The sequence below is a fragment of the Eumetopias jubatus genome, unplaced genomic scaffold, assembly GCF_037043125.1.
Source record: "Eumetopias jubatus isolate StellerSeaLion01/CBP00866 unplaced genomic scaffold, mEumJub1_p1.0 scaffold_9, whole genome shotgun sequence".
Lineage (NCBI taxonomy): Eukaryota > Metazoa > Chordata > Mammalia > Carnivora > Otariidae > Eumetopias > Eumetopias jubatus.
This window is the reverse complement of record NW_028274815.1, coordinates 34,818,741-34,836,716: the sequence shown is the minus strand read 5'-3', so window position 1 is coordinate 34,836,716 and position 17,976 is coordinate 34,818,741. Positions and strand designations below refer to the sequence as shown.

At 41.2% G+C, this 17,976-nt stretch overlaps 1 long non-coding RNA gene across 5 annotated transcripts in view; it reads right to left on the bottom strand.

Moving 5' to 3' along the window:
• LOC114219685 (uncharacterized) overlaps positions 1 to 17,976 on the bottom strand; it is a 42,830-nt gene that overhangs the window by 14,407 nt on the left and 10,447 nt on the right. For 3 of the 5 annotated variants that reach the window (XR_015768926.1, XR_003611437.2, XR_015768925.1), the window contains exon 2: positions 4,131 to 4,442. The exons of the other annotated variants lie outside the window; for them this stretch is intronic. This is a non-coding gene — a long non-coding RNA (uncharacterized LOC114219685). The remainder of the gene's footprint in view (positions 1 to 4,130; positions 4,443 to 17,976) is intronic. 5 annotated transcript variants of the gene reach the window in all.

The window sequence follows — 17,976 nt, the reverse complement described above, 5'->3', positions numbered from 1 at the left end:
CATGGCATGATCCTTAATGGAGTAACTCAGACTTTGAGAAGTATATTGTTGTGTGTCATTTCTATCTTACAGATGATCATATTTGGGGTAGAGGGTAAGTGTTGGGTAGCCCTTGTTGGGTCGGAATATCATGAAAGGAGGGTTGCATTGAAACATAAGCCCTGTGATAGCTTGTATTATTTTCTGTTGTGTTCACTGTTCTAGTCCCAATACCTAGAACAGTGCCTGGGACATAGTAGGTACTCAGTAAATGTTTGCTGAGTGAATGAATTTCACCATGGAGAAGAGAACAGTGGGTTTACAGAGGAAATGAAGAAAAAGAGGGTGGGCCTTGGACTGGTGAGCAGTGCTAGGAAATGGGGGATGATGAAGGGACCTTGCGAAGGGCTTTTCCTTCTTCCACTGGGCTCTGGGAACGATCATATTTAATATCCACCTTTTTTTTCCCCTTGTACTTATCCCAAACTTAAAACAAAGTGGTTTATCCATGTGTGTATAAGACAACAAAGGCAAGTGTGGTTTCCCTGCATCATCCCTTGAATTGTTTTCTCTTGCTAGTATAACAAATTACCACAAACTTAAGTGGTTTAAAAACACCACAGATTTGTCATCTTACCCATCTGGAGGTCAGAAGACCTAAAGTCAAGATGTTGGCAGGGCTGTGTTCCTTTTGGAGACTCTAGGCTAGAATCTGTTTTCTTACTGCTTTCAGCTCCTAAAGACTGCCTGAATTCCTCAGCCCCTTCCTCACATCTCTCTGACTTCTGCTTCCCTCACCATCTCTCCTTCTCTGACTCTTACTCTCCTGCCTCCCTCTTTCCCTTATAAGGACCCTTGTGATTACACCACGTTCCCCAGGATAATCTCCCCATCTCAAGGTCCTTAACTTAATCACATCCACAAAGTCCTTTGCCATGTAAGGTAACACATTCACAGGATCCAGGATATCGGCATTCTTGGGGGGCCATTATTCTGTCTACTACACCCCTGAGACCACTGTCAGTGTCACATTGAAGAAGAATGGCAGCCTCAGAGCATAGGCTAGGACCCACACCAGAGCGAGTGGAGACCTTGGCTGAATGTGGAATTTAGGAGCAGGTGAAAGCAGAGGAACAGGCCGCAGCCTGGACTGGCTTTGGAGCTGAGAGACCAACTCCCTTTCTGCAAATACACTGGAAGAAAGTGATTCTTGGTAACAAAGGCAGAAAAAGAAAAAGTCAAGATTACAGGGGCTGTCCAGACAGCACTCAGGTTACAGCTTTTTCCAGTTTGGGGGTTAAGAATTCGAGGCAATTTGTAAGGTGCAGTGCCTGGTTTATAGCAGGTGTGCAATTCAATAAGAACCATCTGTTATTAATACCAGATGGAGAGGGGTCAGGGGGCTTCTAGAGCCCCAGGTGCCTGGGGAGGCAGGTCTATATCCCTGACCTGGGGGAAAGAGGAAGACATATCAGAAGGGAATAAGGTATGAGGCAGGTGTGCCGAGGTAGAGTTTCAAATGCTCTTTATCTTAACTTCTTCCCACACAAGCTAGGAGGAAGCATCTGGCCAGTTCTTTAATGAAACTTGGAACTCACTACTAGAGTCAAGTTGGAAATATTTTTGCGGTTTTTCTGTGGGGGAAGAAAGTAATAAATCTTTCTGTTGTTGAAGGAACACCTTTCAGTGGTGTAGCTCTGAGAGGGATATAGTCTTTTTTTTTTTTTTTTAAAGATTTTATTTATTTGACAGAGAGAGCGACAGCGAGAGCAGGAACACAAGCAGGGGGAGTGGGAGAGGGAGAAGCAGGCTCTCCCCCTGAGCAGGGAGCCCGACTTGGGGTTCGATCCCAGGACCCCGGGATCACGACCTGAGCCGAAGGCAGACGCTTAACAACTGAGCTACGCAGGCGCCCCACAAGACCTTGTTCTTGAGGAGATTGCTCATTCAGCATAAATGTGTTGAGCCCTTGCTTTATACCTGCCACTGTTCTAAGTTGAGGGGATACAGTAGTGGCCAAAATAGAAAAAATATAATAAATGTGTCAGGTTGTGATAAGGGGAAACAAGGCGGAATAAAGGGGTTGCTAGTGGCAGTTGATGTGTGTTATTGGACGTGGGTGGTAGGGAAGGCTTGTCTGATAATGGGGACTTGTGCAGAGACCTGAAAGAAGTGAAGGTGGCAAAGGAGCAAGTCACATACCTCAGGTATCTGAAGGGTGGTCTAGATGGAGGGAACATTTCTCAAACTATGTGAGAACAGCTCAGTTTCTAGTGGGCGTTATGTACGGTGCTGGCTCAGGTTACAAAATTCATCCCGCTCTCTATGCACAGCCCTCACCCACAACGGTAGCTCCCAGCAGCTCCTTTGTATAACTTGTCCCAATCTCCAGCCACAGTTGCCTGGACCTAAAGGGGGCATCCCGTCCAAACTGGGACAATCAGAGTCTGACACAGATGCTGTGGCAGCAAATTGCACAAAGTGATGAGAGCTGGGTGGAGGAGGGTATTAACAAGGGGAAATCAGCAGTATGCTGCCTGCCTATGCCAGCTGACCTGGGGTTTCGAGTATAGGAGACTTCAATTAGAAGGCCTGGCGGCAGGCAGAAGCCCAAAGCCAGTGTGGGATCTTCGTGACTGAGAGTGGGTTTATCAGTCTGTCCTTGAGTCGAAGACTCCCCCCAAGGCTATCCTTAGGCAGTCTCCAACTTTACTGCGGTAAGCCAACCCAATGTAGCTACTATGCCTAAATATCCTGAGTATAGGTATATAGACTAGGTGCAGGATTGCAAAGGAACAGCATATAGTAAATAGAAATGCTTACACTGAGATTGCTTTTGCATGAAGCAACATCTCCTGTGCTCTTGATGCATACATGCCTGATAAGTAAAGTGGATTTGTCAAAAGTCTTCTGCTCTTTTTTAAGGTGTTACCTTTTCAAGAAGCCTGGGTGTTTCTATTTTGACAATGTAAATTCAAGTGGTAGATGTAAGGTAGTTAAAAAAAAAAAAAGCCCGTTTTCAGATGAGGAAACAATGCCCTTCTAATACCCTGAATATCAAGGGGGGATGGAGTAGGTAGGCTCTGACAAGCCTCTTGTTCCAAGCTTTGCCATCTCCTGGACTGCAGCCTCTCCACGGCTTACCCTGAGTTGGCTGAGCAGTTTTCTTCATGAGTAAAATGCAAATAGTAATGTTCTCCAGGGCAGGCCATTTCTTCCTCCTGGGGAGCTTGTGAATTTCCAAGGTGTTTCTCTGCTGAGCTTTCATGAAATAAACTGTAAAGGATCTTACTGTAATACCTTGCACCAAATATTCAATGCCTAACAAATATCAATAGTTCCTAAATTAATACTAGTGCCCACAGAGGTTATGTCAAAAAACAAAGTCTTTGCTGGTTAGAGATGTATGCTGCGGTATTTATGACACTGTGTCTGGGACTTGCTTTTAAAAATTCCTTTAAAAAAAGAAAAGAAAAATGTGCATATTTGTGGGGGTATAGGAGTGGAGCAGGGTGACAGATGAAGCAAGATTGGCATATTTGGAGATTGTTCAAGCCGGGTGGTGGGGACATGGGGATTTATTATTCCATTCTCTCACTTTGTGTGTTTAAAATTTTTCATGATTAAAAAATTAAAAGAGGGAGTGCCTGGGTGGCTCAGTCGGTTAAGCGTCTGCCTTTGGCTCAGGTCATGATCCTGGAGTCCCAGGATTGAGCCTCGCATGGGGCTCCCTGCTCAGTGAGGAGCCTGCCTCTCCCTCTCCCTCTGCCCCTCCCCCTGCTCGTGTGCTCTCTCTCTCTCTCAAATAAATAAATAAAATCTTTTTAAAAAAAGTTAAAAGAGAAAGAAAAAAAACAGATGTCAGTGTCTGACTTCCTGTTTTCCTTCTTGACTCAATTGTTATGTAGTATCAGCAGGGGTCCTAATGTGGGGAATTTGATTATGGGAGTTTTCACAGTATGACTTCAACAAAGCGAAAAATTTGACGGATTATTTCTGGAGAGTGGAGCAGTCAGAGTTTCCAAGAAAAGTGATGTTGAAATGCATAACGAAGATTCTCTGCTCAGTGACGCAGCCTGCAGGGGCTCCCAGTCAAACATTCTGAGAAATAGTTGAAGGGGATGGCATGGCCCATGCAGCTCAGCACTTACCTGTGCAATGTAGGAAAGACCCACATACTCCCTGAAGTTTCAGTTAGTCCCTCGGTGGGATTTACTTGTACTTTATACCAGGGCTATAGCTGGGACTGTGTGGTAGTTGCAGGTCAGTCCTGGATCCTGGCTCTCTGGACGCTGGCATTCTCAGAACTCGGTGTCTCCCGGGGATGATGATGTTGAGGGAGGTGTGTGGTGCAACACACAGTTTGCAGCCCTCTCCAGCACTCACAGATGTTCCCACTAAGCCCAGAAAGGAGGACTGGAACACACCACGGGAAGCTGTCTCCTCTCATCCCGTCACTGGGCCTGGCGGGTGGGGTGGAAATTGGCCTTTGGGCAACCACACCCAGCTCTCTACCCACTCTGGCCAGAGACTTTACATTCTCAACAGCTGCTGCTGTCTGTGTTTGGCTTTCAACTTGGCTGCCTTGACCCAGCTCCCAGAGACCAGTTTGCAGAGGACAACTGTGACACTGGCGTTCCAATCATATCTGACCTGCATCCCCTCCCCACCGCTCTCCTGCCACACACATTGTATGCCTTCATTTCATTTCTAGGGTTTATCACAGGAGGTACATCTTTGATTTGCCCCCTGGTTTTGTTGTGGAGTTTCTTAAGACTTATTGCAAAGGTCATCACTTAAAATGTGGGAGGAATTGATTCTTTTTTTTTTTTAAGTAGGCTACAGTGGAGTAAGGAATAAGCTAATGGAGATACATTCATCTTCTATTACTTGCACCACTGTGTGGGATAAGACTGAAGTAAGTGATGCTTTAGGAAGTATCTTGGCCCTTCTGTGTCATAACTAATTTTATAAATCAAGATATGGCATGGGCTATGAACCTGGCAGTACTGCCTTTTTAAGGGCTCATCACCCCTTAAAATCATTCAAACCTTTCCACATAGCAATAGCAGTCCTAGCAACTTATTTTTTAATGATTTTTTAAAAAGATTTTATTTATTTATTTGACAGAGACAGACAGCGAGAGCAGGAACACAAGCAGGGGGAGTGGGAGAGGGAGAGCAGGCTTCCCGCTGAGCAGGGAGTCTGATGTGGGACTCGATCCCAGGACTCTGGGATCATGACCTGAGCCGAAGGCAGCCGCTTAACGACTGAGCCACCCAGGCGCCCAGTCCTAGCAACTTCTACAAAGGAAATAATTCAAAAGAAGAAGAGAGGAAATCTTTATGTGTACTTAGATGTTTATGGAATAATCACTTATAATGGTGAAAACTGGAAATAACATGATGCACAGCAGCAGGAGAATGGTTAAACAAATTGTGGTATATCTATGGAAAACCATGCAGCCACAAAATATGAAAATGAGGAAGACTATACAAGGACAATGAAAAGTGTTTAAGTGACGTTAAACAAGAAAGTAGAACACAGGAATTATATGAACCATATATCATGAGGTTCTCTATCTAAATGAAGACTGGAAAGAAATTTGGGAGAAGAGAAAGTGGTGGAAAAATGAGTTATGTTTTTCTTTTTAAATACCTTTAATATTGTAGACTTGTTTGGGTAACAAATAATCCTTTTAAAAAAAAATACCCAAGCTCCTTCACTTGTTGTGGTTGTCTTTTACTTTGGGCAATAATGAAGAAAACACTCAGAACATAGAAAAAGTCACATTAGCAACTACCAAGTCTTGAACTCAGAATGTGACTTATTGATAACGAGAGAAGTCAGGTAAGGGGAACTGAAGATAACAGATATAGGACATAGGTCCAAGAAGGCAGTTTGGGGAAAAGGATTTGCATAGTTGAATATTTAGGAGAAGGAACAAATTCACATTGACTCATTAGTCTATACTAAAGCTGACATACCTTGAACAAGAGAGAGAAAGCACACCAAAGAGCTTTAGTCCTTGTCTATCTCATTAGTCTTTCTCTTTATCTCTCTGGAATGCACATTGTCTCTAAAGCATTAATGGTCTTTTTTTTTTTTTTTTTGATTGATTGATCCTTTCCTTGGGGGCAGCTGAGCAACTCACCTGGAGGAATGATTCAAATCATTCCTGATTTTAAATATTAATCCTTGGCCAACATAATTAATCATAGTGTACTGGCACTTGGAAGCACTCAAACAGACAGCCTTTACACATAGGAGATGCATCCACTCCAACCTGCTCTTCCTTCATAATCTTGCCCCAAACTTATATGGGTGGCTTGGGGCAAAACTTGGTCCCTGGTTGCCAATGTCATATATTAATGGAGTGAAGCAGGCTGATAGTCTGCAGCCTGAGAAGGTTTTTGGAGTTGAGCCTGTATGTCAGGGTTAATTACAGCCTGGTTTAAACCTTAGGTTGTGGATGGACCATGAAAAAGGCAGATTGATGACTACTTTGTGGTCAGATGACCCCAGATACTTAGATATTTCAAGAGGAAAAAGAGAAACCTTAGAATCATCTCCAGAGTACAGACACTGTGGTAGGTCCAGTGCAAATTATAAGCTTTGGGTTAGACACGGCTGCTGCCCACAACCCAGAAGAGTGTACTAGAGGGACAGAATAGAAATACAGATAGAATTCAAGTCAATAAAACTACCTCACAGAACAAAATACAAGTAGCTCAAAGTGATCAACTTTAAGTTAGAAAACCTGGGTTTAAATCCCAGCTAGACTCTCTGATCAATTGTGTCATCTTGGACAAGTATCCAAGACTTAATTTAATTTTTTTGTTATTGTTATTTTTAGAGAGAGCAAGAGCGCAGGCACAAGGGAGTGTGAGCAGGGGGGTGGGGCAGAGGGTAAGGAGAGATTCCCAAGCAGGCTCCAGGCTCAGCACGGAGCCTGATGTGGGCCTCCATCCCATGACTGAGAGATCATGACCTGAGCTGAAATCAAGAGTCCGATGTTTAACTGACTCAGCTACTCAAGTGCCCTGGCTTAATTTCATTTTCAAAATGGGAATGAATAATGCCTACCTCAAAGGTATGAAATAAGACAATGCATTTGAGAATCTACTGAATCCATAATGTGGACTGCATAAGGCAGTGGTTCTCAAAGTTGGCGGCACACTGGAATCATTCAGAGGTTTAAAAAAAACTGATGCCTGAATCACACTCCCGGAGATTCTGAATTAACTGGTATCATATGTGGACTTGCCAGTGAAATATTTATAAGCGTAGAAGAGAAAGAAACAAGTCCACAATTATAATAAATGTTTTAATACTCTTGTCTCAATAGTTGATAGAACAAGTAGACAGAAAATCATTAAGGATATGAGAGACTTGAATAATCTATCAACCAATTTGACTTACTTGACATTTTAAGAACATTCCACTTAACAACATCAGAATACACATTCTTTTCATGTGCACACAGAAAATTTTCCAAGATAGACCATATTCTAAGCTGTAAGGTAAGCCTTAAGAAATTTAAAAATATTCAAATAAGACAAAATGTGCTCTTTGACCACAGTGGAATTAATCTGAGGCAAAACCTGGTAATAACAAAAAGATATCTGGGAAATATCCAAATATTTGGGAACAAATTTACACAATTCTAAGTAATCCATGGGTCAAAGAAGAACTCAGAAGGGAAATTAGGAGATATTTGGAACTAAATGGAAACACAACTTACCAAAATTTGTAAGATTCAGCCAAAACATAGATTTACAGGGAAATTTAACACACGAAACACTTATATTAGAAAAGAAGGGAGGTCTCAAACTAATGATCTTAGATTCCACCTTAAGCAACTAGAAAAAGAACAAATTAAACCTATACTATGCAGAAAAATGTAAATAATTAAGTATGAAGAAGTCAGCAAAATAGAAAACAAAAACAATAGAGAAAAAAATCAATGAAACTGAAAGCTGTTTCTTTGGGAAGATCAATCAAATTGATAGACCTGTGGCCAGGTTTATCAGGAAAAGGAGAAAGGATATAAATTACTAGTATCAGAAATGAGAGAGGTGATATCATTACAGATATTTTAATATTAATTCAAATATTAAAAGTATTATAAGAAAATATTAAGAACAACTCTATGCCAATAAATTTTATCAACTTGGAGAAGATGGAAAAAATCTTTGGCAAATGCAAATTACTATCACTTATTCATGAAGAAATAGATCACCTGGATAGTTCTATATTTATCAAATAAATAGAATTAGTGGTTAAAAATCTCTCCATAGAGAAAACTTCAGTCCCAGATGGTGAATTCTATCAAATATTTAAGGAAGAAACCATGCTTATTCTATATATAAACACTGTAAGTAAATTGAAGAGGAGGGACTATATCCCAACTCATTCTATGAGACCAGCATTACTCTGACACCAAAACCAGACAACAGTATCACAAGAAAACTAGAAACCAAAATTCCTCATTAGTACAGATGCAAAAATTCTTAAGCAAATTTTAGCAAATAGAATCTAAAAACATACAAAAAAGAATAGATAATAATCGGGTGGGGGGGAGTTACCCCAGGAATGCAAGGATGGTTTGACATTTTAAAATCAATTTACCATATTAACATATGAATATCTTACAGTTGCATACAATTAAAAGAAAAACCATAGGAGTACCTCAATAGAACCAGAAAAAGGATTTGACAGAATCTAAGCTCCATTTCTGATTTTTAAAAAAGCAACTCTCAGCAAAGTAAGGAACTTCTCAACTTGAGAAAGAACATCTGTGAAAAACATAAAGCTAACATTATACTTAATGGGAAAGACTGACTGCTTTTCCTCTAAAAGCTGGAACAAAGAAGGCTTGTCCACTGTCATTACTTCTATTTAACATTGTACTGCTTCTAGCTAGTGTAATAAGACAAGGAAAAAAAATAAAAGGAATCCTGATTGGACAAGAAGAAGTAAACTGTCTTTACTATCAGGTAAAATAATTATCTACGTAGAAAATTCTATGGAATGTACAAAAAAGCTATAGAACTACTAGGTGAGTTTAGTGAGGCTGCAGGATACAAGATCAATACTAAAAATCAACTGTATGTCTAAACAGTTTCAAGAAACAGTGGGAATTTGAAATTATATAAATATTAGCATTTATGAGAGCATAAACATATCAAATACTTAGAAACAAACTTCACAAAAGAAGCATAAAACCTGTACACTGAACAAACATTGCTAAGAAGAATAAAAGAAGACCTAAATATATGGATATGGAAGAATCAATATTGCTAAGATAAGTTCTCCCCAAATAGATCTATAGATTCAATGCAATCTCAATCAAAATCCTACTAGGCTTTTTAAATCCAGAAATTAACAAACTTATTCTAAAATTATTATTTTTTTAAATTTTATTTATTTATTTGACAGAGAAAGACACAGCGAGAGAGGGAACACAAGCAGGGGGAGCAGGAGAGGGAGAAGCAGGCTTCCCGCGGAGCAGGGAGCTCGAGGCAGGGCTCCACCCCAGGACCCTGGGATCATGACCTGAGCCGAAGGCAGATGCTTAACGACTGAGCCATGGTGGCTTGCATTCCCTCTCTCGCGGTGTCTCTCTCTGTCAAATACATAAATAAAATCTTAAAAAAAAAAAAATATATATATATATATATATAAAGAACTCTTAAAACTCAACAATTAAGTAAACAAAACAAAACGTATTATAAAAAGTGAGGAGGGGCGTGGCTGGCTCAGTCAGTAGAGCATGCGATTCTTAATCTCCGGGTTGTGAGTTCAAGCCCCACATTGGGTGAAGCGTAGTTAAAAAAAATGAGGAAAAGACTTGAAAGACCCCACCAAAGAAGAAATACGGATGAAAAATATACATGTGAAAAGATTCTCAACATCAGTAGTCGTTAGGGAAGTGTAAACTAATACCATAATGGAGATACCATTATATATCTATTAGAATGGCAAAAATAAAAAATGCTGACAGTATCAACTGCAGGAGAGGATGTGGAAAAACTGGAGTTCTTACACATTTCTAGCGGACAAGTAAAATGGTAGAACCACTGTGAGAAACAGTTTGGCAGCTTATTTTAAAGTTAAATGTATGCTTGCCACACCTACTTCTAGGCATTTGCCTGGAGAAGTAAAAACTTATATATTCATACCTCTACATTAAAGTTTATAGCAGTGCCATTCATAACTGTTTAAAACTGGAAGCAACCCAAATGTCCTTGAGTGGTGAATGGTTAAACAAAATGTAGTACATCCATACAATGGAATATTACTCAGCAATAAAAAGGTCTCACTAGTAAAATATGCAACAACATGGATCAATCTCATAATAATTATGCTGCATGAATGAAGGCAGACCAAAAAAGAAAAGATAAAAGCAGGGTTCCATTTATGTAAAATTCTAGAAAATGCAAACTCATGTATAGTGGCAGAAAAGCAAGTTGTTGCAGGATGGGGGGAGGGATTACGAAGGGGCACAAGCAATTTTAGGGGTGATTAGCTTGAGTGTGGTGACAGGTAAATAACATATATCAAAATTTACCCAATTACACATTTTAAGCATATGCAGCTTATTGTATGTTATTTACACCTCAAGAAAGCTGTTTAAAAAAATGTAATCCAGGTGACTAATGTACAGCTAAGTTTGAGGACCACTGGTTCACATATTTAACTATCCTAAGTCTTCAGCCTTTGGCTTAGTGGTTGGGCTACCATTAACCCACAGATTTTCTGTTTTCTGGATTCCAGCCAGTTACAAATCTGAAACCTGCAGGATAGCTACAGAATGAGTGTACAAATCATCAGATAGATTCCTTTTGGTAGTTCCAGAGCCTTCATTTTAAGCTGCAAGGAAGTACTAGATAAAGATTACTAATCTGAAATGAAATACAGCGAGAGACTCAAGCCTTTAAACTTCCAGGGCTATAAATCACCCATAGTGCAGAGACAATTTTGGAACTGGTAGTTTGATGAAATTGCTCCTCCCATCCCTTACAGACTCAGCTTCTGAACTCCCTTACTTTATTAGAGGTTGTTACTTGAACCCATTCCATTTTCTGCCTCTCCTTCTTTTGACTTCATCTGCAGGGCTTCCAAGAAGAGGCACTTGAATGTCCTGAAAAAGTTGCTTTGTTATGCTATGCAAGGCTTCCCTAAATGAGTATATTTCCCCTTTCCTCTCAATAACTCAAATAGGACAAACTGTAAAGGACCTGAAATTGGCTGAATGACACCAGTCTGTCCACTGTGTCCAGTTTGCTCAGAGGCAAGGGAATGACCGACAGTAGCCTATTTTAACACCCAACGTGCATATGAATCACCTGGTGGCCCTGTCAAAATACGGATTCTGAGTCAGTAAGACAGGGGCGGGCCCAAGATTCTGCATTTCTAACCAGCTTCTCCCTGGGAACGCCAATGCTGCTAGCTGGGCTGCAAGGCAAATGACCTTTCAAAGTCCTTTCATCCCTGCTACACTATGAAGCAATAATGATCCTAATAGGGAAGACGTCATTCAAGTCAAAGGGAGGAACTAAGTATTAGCACTGCATTTGATGACATGCTCCCAGTTATGAAACCCCTGCATTACCTAAATGTTTATACATCTGGTAAGAGCAAGGATGCATTTGTTGTATCTCAGAAGGTTTTCAAAATGTTGTCGATTGAATTTTCTTATCTTTTTCTGAAAAGGATCTGCAATAGGTAGAATGGTTTTTGTATGTTATAATTAACCAACTCAAGCCACTTTATCATTGATGCATCCGACCACCCCTGTGTATGCTCCTCTCCCCCTGCTTTTTTTTTTTAACAAGATATATAATATTGAGGTATGAAACTTGAATGTGTAGTATACTACAGAGTTGATGTTTTCAGTTCTTATGACAAATGGGCTGGTTTCTCTCTTAGATAGTTGGAGGATTATATTGCATATCCTGAATTTTCCTCTTTTTGAGACAAAGACAGTTCTGGTAACAGCAGCAGTTGCTGCTTGATTTAGAGTTAGAGTAAACTCTGCTGGAATGAATTGCAGGACCATGTTGAGTCCCGGTCATGAATCTTCCTAGGGAAGCTGGCTGTAGCCCTTGGGTGGGTCTTTCTCGCCCACTACTTACTTTCTTCCCCCTCTGCTTTGTACATCAAACTGCACGATTTTTTTCAAAGCAAATTCTTGATTTTTGGAAAGCAACGGAGTAATTTAGTAGGCCTAAAACTGACACATTTAAACAAACATATTTCAAATATATGTGAATTTGCCATTTAAACCAAGTGTCCTTGATGTGCTTGAAACCAGGCCAGTCTACATTTTCATCGAAATTCTTATCATGGGTAATTTTCCATCTCCGTTTACCTTGCTATTTAAATAAGCTTGTCATAATTTTCAATGAAAATAATGGAGAAAAATACATCTGTGAAAGTGAAGAGTGAATCCATACTCATGGCTCTGTATTCCTTGTCCAGGATTCCCTATTTACTGATTACAAGAGCAATTTTCTGTCTTTCAAATCCATTTCTCCAGAAGAATTTGAATCACCACTGGAATGAATGTGGTAACGGGAGCAGCTCTGTCAACAAGACAGGACACACGGGAGGGGAGCAGAGGAGCGGGGCTGTCTGGACGATGGTTTTGGATGGGGTTTGGGATTTTTGTTGTTGCCAGCAAACTCAAAGTTCAAAGAGAGTAGGAAAGCATATTGATTAGCTCTGGACTGGTCAAAGACTAGATTTATATCTGAGTTTAACTAATGTTTTGCACATGGTCTCCTTTGTGTTTAAAAGATGTTGTACCCGGGTTATTTAAAGAGGGCCAGGTGAAAGCAATTCCTCTTCTTGTCTTCTCTCCTCCAAATCATAATCATTTAATAGGCAGTTAAATATTAAATCTCTAGGAACAAAAGGAAGTGTGACTGGCCCAAATGACCTGTGACCTCTGAAGTCCCCATTGGCGCCACAAGATCTCTGTGGCTTATTATTCTCCCTCAACCCCCCATCCCAGAGGCCGTGGACATGGGGCTATCTGGAGAACCAAGCAGACCCACTTGCCCGTGCCCATTCATCTTTCCTTTCCCAGTTTATCAAAGATATTTGGATTTCTTGATAGAAATTTCAGCCCCAATCAGTTAGTTTTCATTAAAAAATTATGTTGCTTACATCACTGAGGGTATTAGGCTAAGCACTTTACACACATCAAGTATTCAATTCCCGTGATACCCATTCTATAGGTGAGAAACCTGAGGCTCAGGCAGGTTACACGACTTGCTCAAGTCCTCAGGGCCAGGATCCAAAATACAGACAATTTAACCCCAAACACATGCTCTTAACCACTGTGGTCCCCGGCTTCCCGCATCCTTAGATTCCTTCAGGACTTGGGAACTGAAGGAGTTTGGGAAAGGGACAGGGACATGCCTTCTTTATTGAAGCTGCTTCAAAGCTTCATAGTCGTCCATCCATTCAATGGTAGCCTTGTTCCTGCTCACCTCTTCCGGAAGTATACTTTCAACTGAAGGTCACAGTATCACCGCACAGCCGACACCTTTCCCTGGTAAGTGGCCTCCACACTAATTCTCTCCATACTGGGTAAGTCTCCTGCAACCATGTTTCTATTTTAAAACCAGTCCTCCTGGTTAGAGTGGTGAGTCCCAAGCTGGGTCAACAAGATTCTTTCTGTTGCAAATCCCAAACTGGGGAGGAGGGATGGAGAGTTAATTTCCTGTGTGTCTGGAACCATTATACGCAAAGTTTGTATAACATGCAAACTCAGGTAGGAAAGCCATTTTTGTCCACAAATGAGAGAAAGGAGAGAGGATGGGAGGAGAGGAGAGAGACAGAATATAAAGAACATGAAGCAGACACACAGAGAAGCTGAGACCAGATAGGGAAATTTTTATCAGATTTCCAGTACATGGATCTGGTTCTTCATGAAGCATTTCCATTTCCCTAAGAATACCCCCCTTTTCCTTAAGCTGGCTCAAGTTGGTTCCTGTCCCTTGTAATCAAAATCCTGATTAATACTCATTCAAACGCCTATAAGACCCAGGCACTCCGACCTTCTATATCTCCCCAGGATCCAACAAAAGACTTTGCATACAATGTTTCGTTCTCCATTCTTTGCCCCAGTATTCTTCAACCCTCCCTCTGCTTACATTGAATCTTGATTCAACCATCTAATTGTATTGTCTGAATCCAGACTCTTCTCTCCTGTTCACCCTATGTTCTACCATGAGATGGGTCTTCCAGAACTTTGTTTTCCCCCCATGTGTTGCTTTCCAGCTCATACGTCTTCAGTGGCTCACTAGCCCCTAATTGTGCTTCATGGAACACCAGAGGAGATAGATGTTCCATGACAAAAACTGTTCTATGGTTAGAGACTCTCGGGAAATCCGATTCCCCTCTCTTGACTCTGCCACATACATCAGCATATTAAAGGCTTTGAGAAGTTCTGTTTATGAATCATCTCCACCACTAACAAAACAAAAACAAAAACAAAACCCGGCTTGAATTTGTTTGATTTAACGTTTCCTTTCTTGGTGTAACACTGGCATTGTAAGGGGAAATACCTACAGAAGTTTTTTGGCTCTCTGCTTATGTGCCCCACACGTGAATTATCTGATCTGACTGGACTTTTCTCCCTCAGCTGCAGCCAGCTGCACCAGCTGGCTTCCTGTGCTTCATCTCTGTGCCTCTGGTGCAGTGGCCCCTCGGTGTGGAATGCTCCTTGTCCATTGCACCTCCAAGCTTCATCTCCACTGTGGACCTTTCTCAAATCACCCAAGTCCACATTGAGCCTATACTTTCCTCACCTCCTAAAGCCCTTGTGATTTGAACCAGAGTTAGCATTTAGTCATACACAGTCTTGGGTTTCTACCTAACTCCTTCATTATTGTATGTTTATCAACCCAAGAAGACGACAAGTTTCTGAAAGGCAGAAATCACATCTTTTTTTCTATAATATCCAGTTTGGGACTAGTACAAATGCACTGAAGGATTTAGGCTAACTTCCTGACAGAATGACAAATGTTTTCTCTCCATCTGCTCAAGAATGGTCTAGTGTTGGCTGGTAGAGGTAAGGTTGCTCAAAGCCTCATGCCAGGCTTTCTCTGAAGAACACAAGGACACCTGAATGCTTGTAAAGAGTTACTTTTGCCATGACTAGGTTCTCTTGGGTATAGGATTTTAAAGGGATCCTTATCTGCTTGTAGGGATGGATGTCAGCATGCCTGAAAACAGGGGTTGTGCAAGATAACCTTGCCACAATTAAAATTCCACGCTCAGAAACAGCCTAAAGTCTCTTCCACATAAAACTGGTTAGATCTATATGGCACATTCATAGCACAAAACCATAAATAGCTTTAACAAATCATATTGTTGAAGAATATTTAATGACTTGGGAAGATATTTATGATATATTGTTACATGAGAAAAAATTCCAAAAAAAGCATTACACTGTTTTTATAATTGGATTGAAAAGAATATTTAGGCATTGAAACAGCCTGGTGAACTAAACACCTGGAAAGGTGAACTAACATGTTATTACTTGTTTTATCTGGTGGGATCACAAGTATTGTTGTTTTTTTTTTTAATCCCTTCTTGTATTTTTCTGGTTTTCTACATTGAACGTATATGACTTCTGTAATCAGAAAAACAAAAAACAAAAAACAAAAAACAAAAAACAAATCATCCAAAATACAACTCCATGTTTTCTCTCTTTCCCCAGCACTTGCCTTCACACTGAACGTTTCAAATCAGGTCCAGAAGCCCAGAGAATCCTCTCTATTTTAACTTTGTGCCTTAACCCCTTGTTGGCTGTGGCTGGCTTTCTTTTTTTGCTAGCCATTGGGCTAATATAGGAATGTCTCAGAATCCACTGATAATCTAGATGCTGTTCGGGGTCAGCATCCAAGTATAGAGAGATCAAATAACCTCTGCCTCTTTCCTTCCCCAGACATGTTCTGATTCCTTTTATTCCTTTCTCCCCATCTCATTCTCTTTTCCCCTAGAAATAAAATGCTGACGGATGTGGATGTTGGGACCACCTTCTGGGGGCTGAAAAGAGACATGGAGGAGAGGTATAGGATCATGCAATATCTCCACAAGAGTATAGCTTTACCTACTACTGCCTAAGATTCCAGCTCAGCTCTCTGCTCCTGCACTCATCAGAATAATAACCAGAAAGAGCGAAGACTTGGAAGCCGCCTGAGCAAGCCAGAAACCCTTATGTTGGAAATGGAGAAAAGAAAAGATCCAGGGAGGCAGGGAAAGAGCAAAAGCATCAAGAGCTGTGTGTGTGTGTGTGTGTGTGTGTGTGTGAGAGAGAGAGAGAGAGAGAGATGGAGGTGTGGGGGGTAGGGGAGGGGTGTGGGTTGAGTTTGGGGAGAGTGAAGAGCGAAAAAAATGGGGTAGCTGTGAATGGAAAAAAGAGAATTTAGTTTGTCTACTGAGAATATACTTAACCCCTTTGACTTATTCTCATGAGACTGAGTAAATATTTTAACTGACTTAAATTACATTTCTCTCCAGGAGTGCTGTTTCTTCTATTGTGTTTTTGTGCTTACTCTGAGCAACACAGGGTTCCCTATTGTACTTGGGTTACACAAACATGAATGCATTCCTCAAGAGTGGAAGAATTCTATGGAGAAAATGACATGGGCTTACCCTATTTCAGTGTCTATTGGCCACTCTCTTAGCACCTGGTGGCCTCCATCAATGCACATATATTCTACATGATGAAAGGTACAGCTGAGTGTGCCCCCGTTTTGGAAAAGGCACTGCATTATGGTTTGAGTATTTCCTGTGCATTGGGGTCTTGTTATCATGTCTGGTCAAGAGACATCTTCTAGAGCCTCTGCCCACAGTCTTTTGGAAACAAAGGGATGGTTGGGGGTTGTTTAGGTATGTTTTGAGGTGAAGTCTCAAGACTGTAAAGGCTTCTGACATTCTGTTTCTCTTTAGGATAGGGAAAGCCTCCTGCCCCAGACCCTACTCTGGCCTCAAGCCCCTGGGGCAGCAACATGGCTGATATTCCAGTGTCTGTAACCAAATAGTCTGAAGGACCTTAGAAGCCTCACTTAACTTGGTTTATCCTGAGTGCACAGGCTCCTTGCATTACACTGGCATCTTTGGAGAAAGGCTATGTTGGCCGTCAGCCTCGAGGCTGCAATCCCCGAGGGAAAGGAAGGAATGGCTTCCAGAAGGCCTGTGTTAACAGTAGACATGGTGGGGGCCAGACATGCAGAACCGTGAACCCGTCTGCATCCAGTGATTGCAGAATTCTGGTGAAATGGGCCTGGAGAATTCCTGAAACATCTGACACTTCAATATCCTCTACTGAGAAGGCACTTTGGGGAAGAGGAAAAGAGAGAGGGGTTTCCTTTCCAAGACCTCACTCAGAGGATCCTCTCTTTTCGCTTTTACTCCTTCTGGTGCTTCTCTGTCGAACTGTGTAAAGGCTGAGGGCAGCTAAAAAGAAACAAGGCTGGGAGGGCAGCTAAAAAGAAACTATCCACGAATGGCAATTGGGTAAGTCAGTGTCATTGACCCAGGCCTGTATTTACTCTGTTTGTGCTAGGTAAATAAAGTCACTTTATTACCTACCACGTGGGAGATCTTATCCCTCTCTCTCTCTCTATCTGTAATTATAAGCACGCAGCTTGGTTGTTCATTTCAACTTGACCTGACTTTGCTCATTCATCACATGTTGCTAGTCAGGTCCAGTTGCTCTTGCTAGTTCCATTCTCTTCTTTGCTCTTGGGCTAGCCATTTCTGATGGCCAAGGAAATAAGTTCCCCTCTGTTTGGATTCTTTTCATTCATTTAAAAAAATGACCATATATATAGTCTCCCTACCATATGCGAGGCACTATTCTGAGCATTTGGGATGTATTTGTGAACAAAATAGACAAAGATTCCTGTGTGTGTGTGGAGGGGGGGGGAGATGGATAATAAACATAACAGATGTAAATTACACAGTATGTTA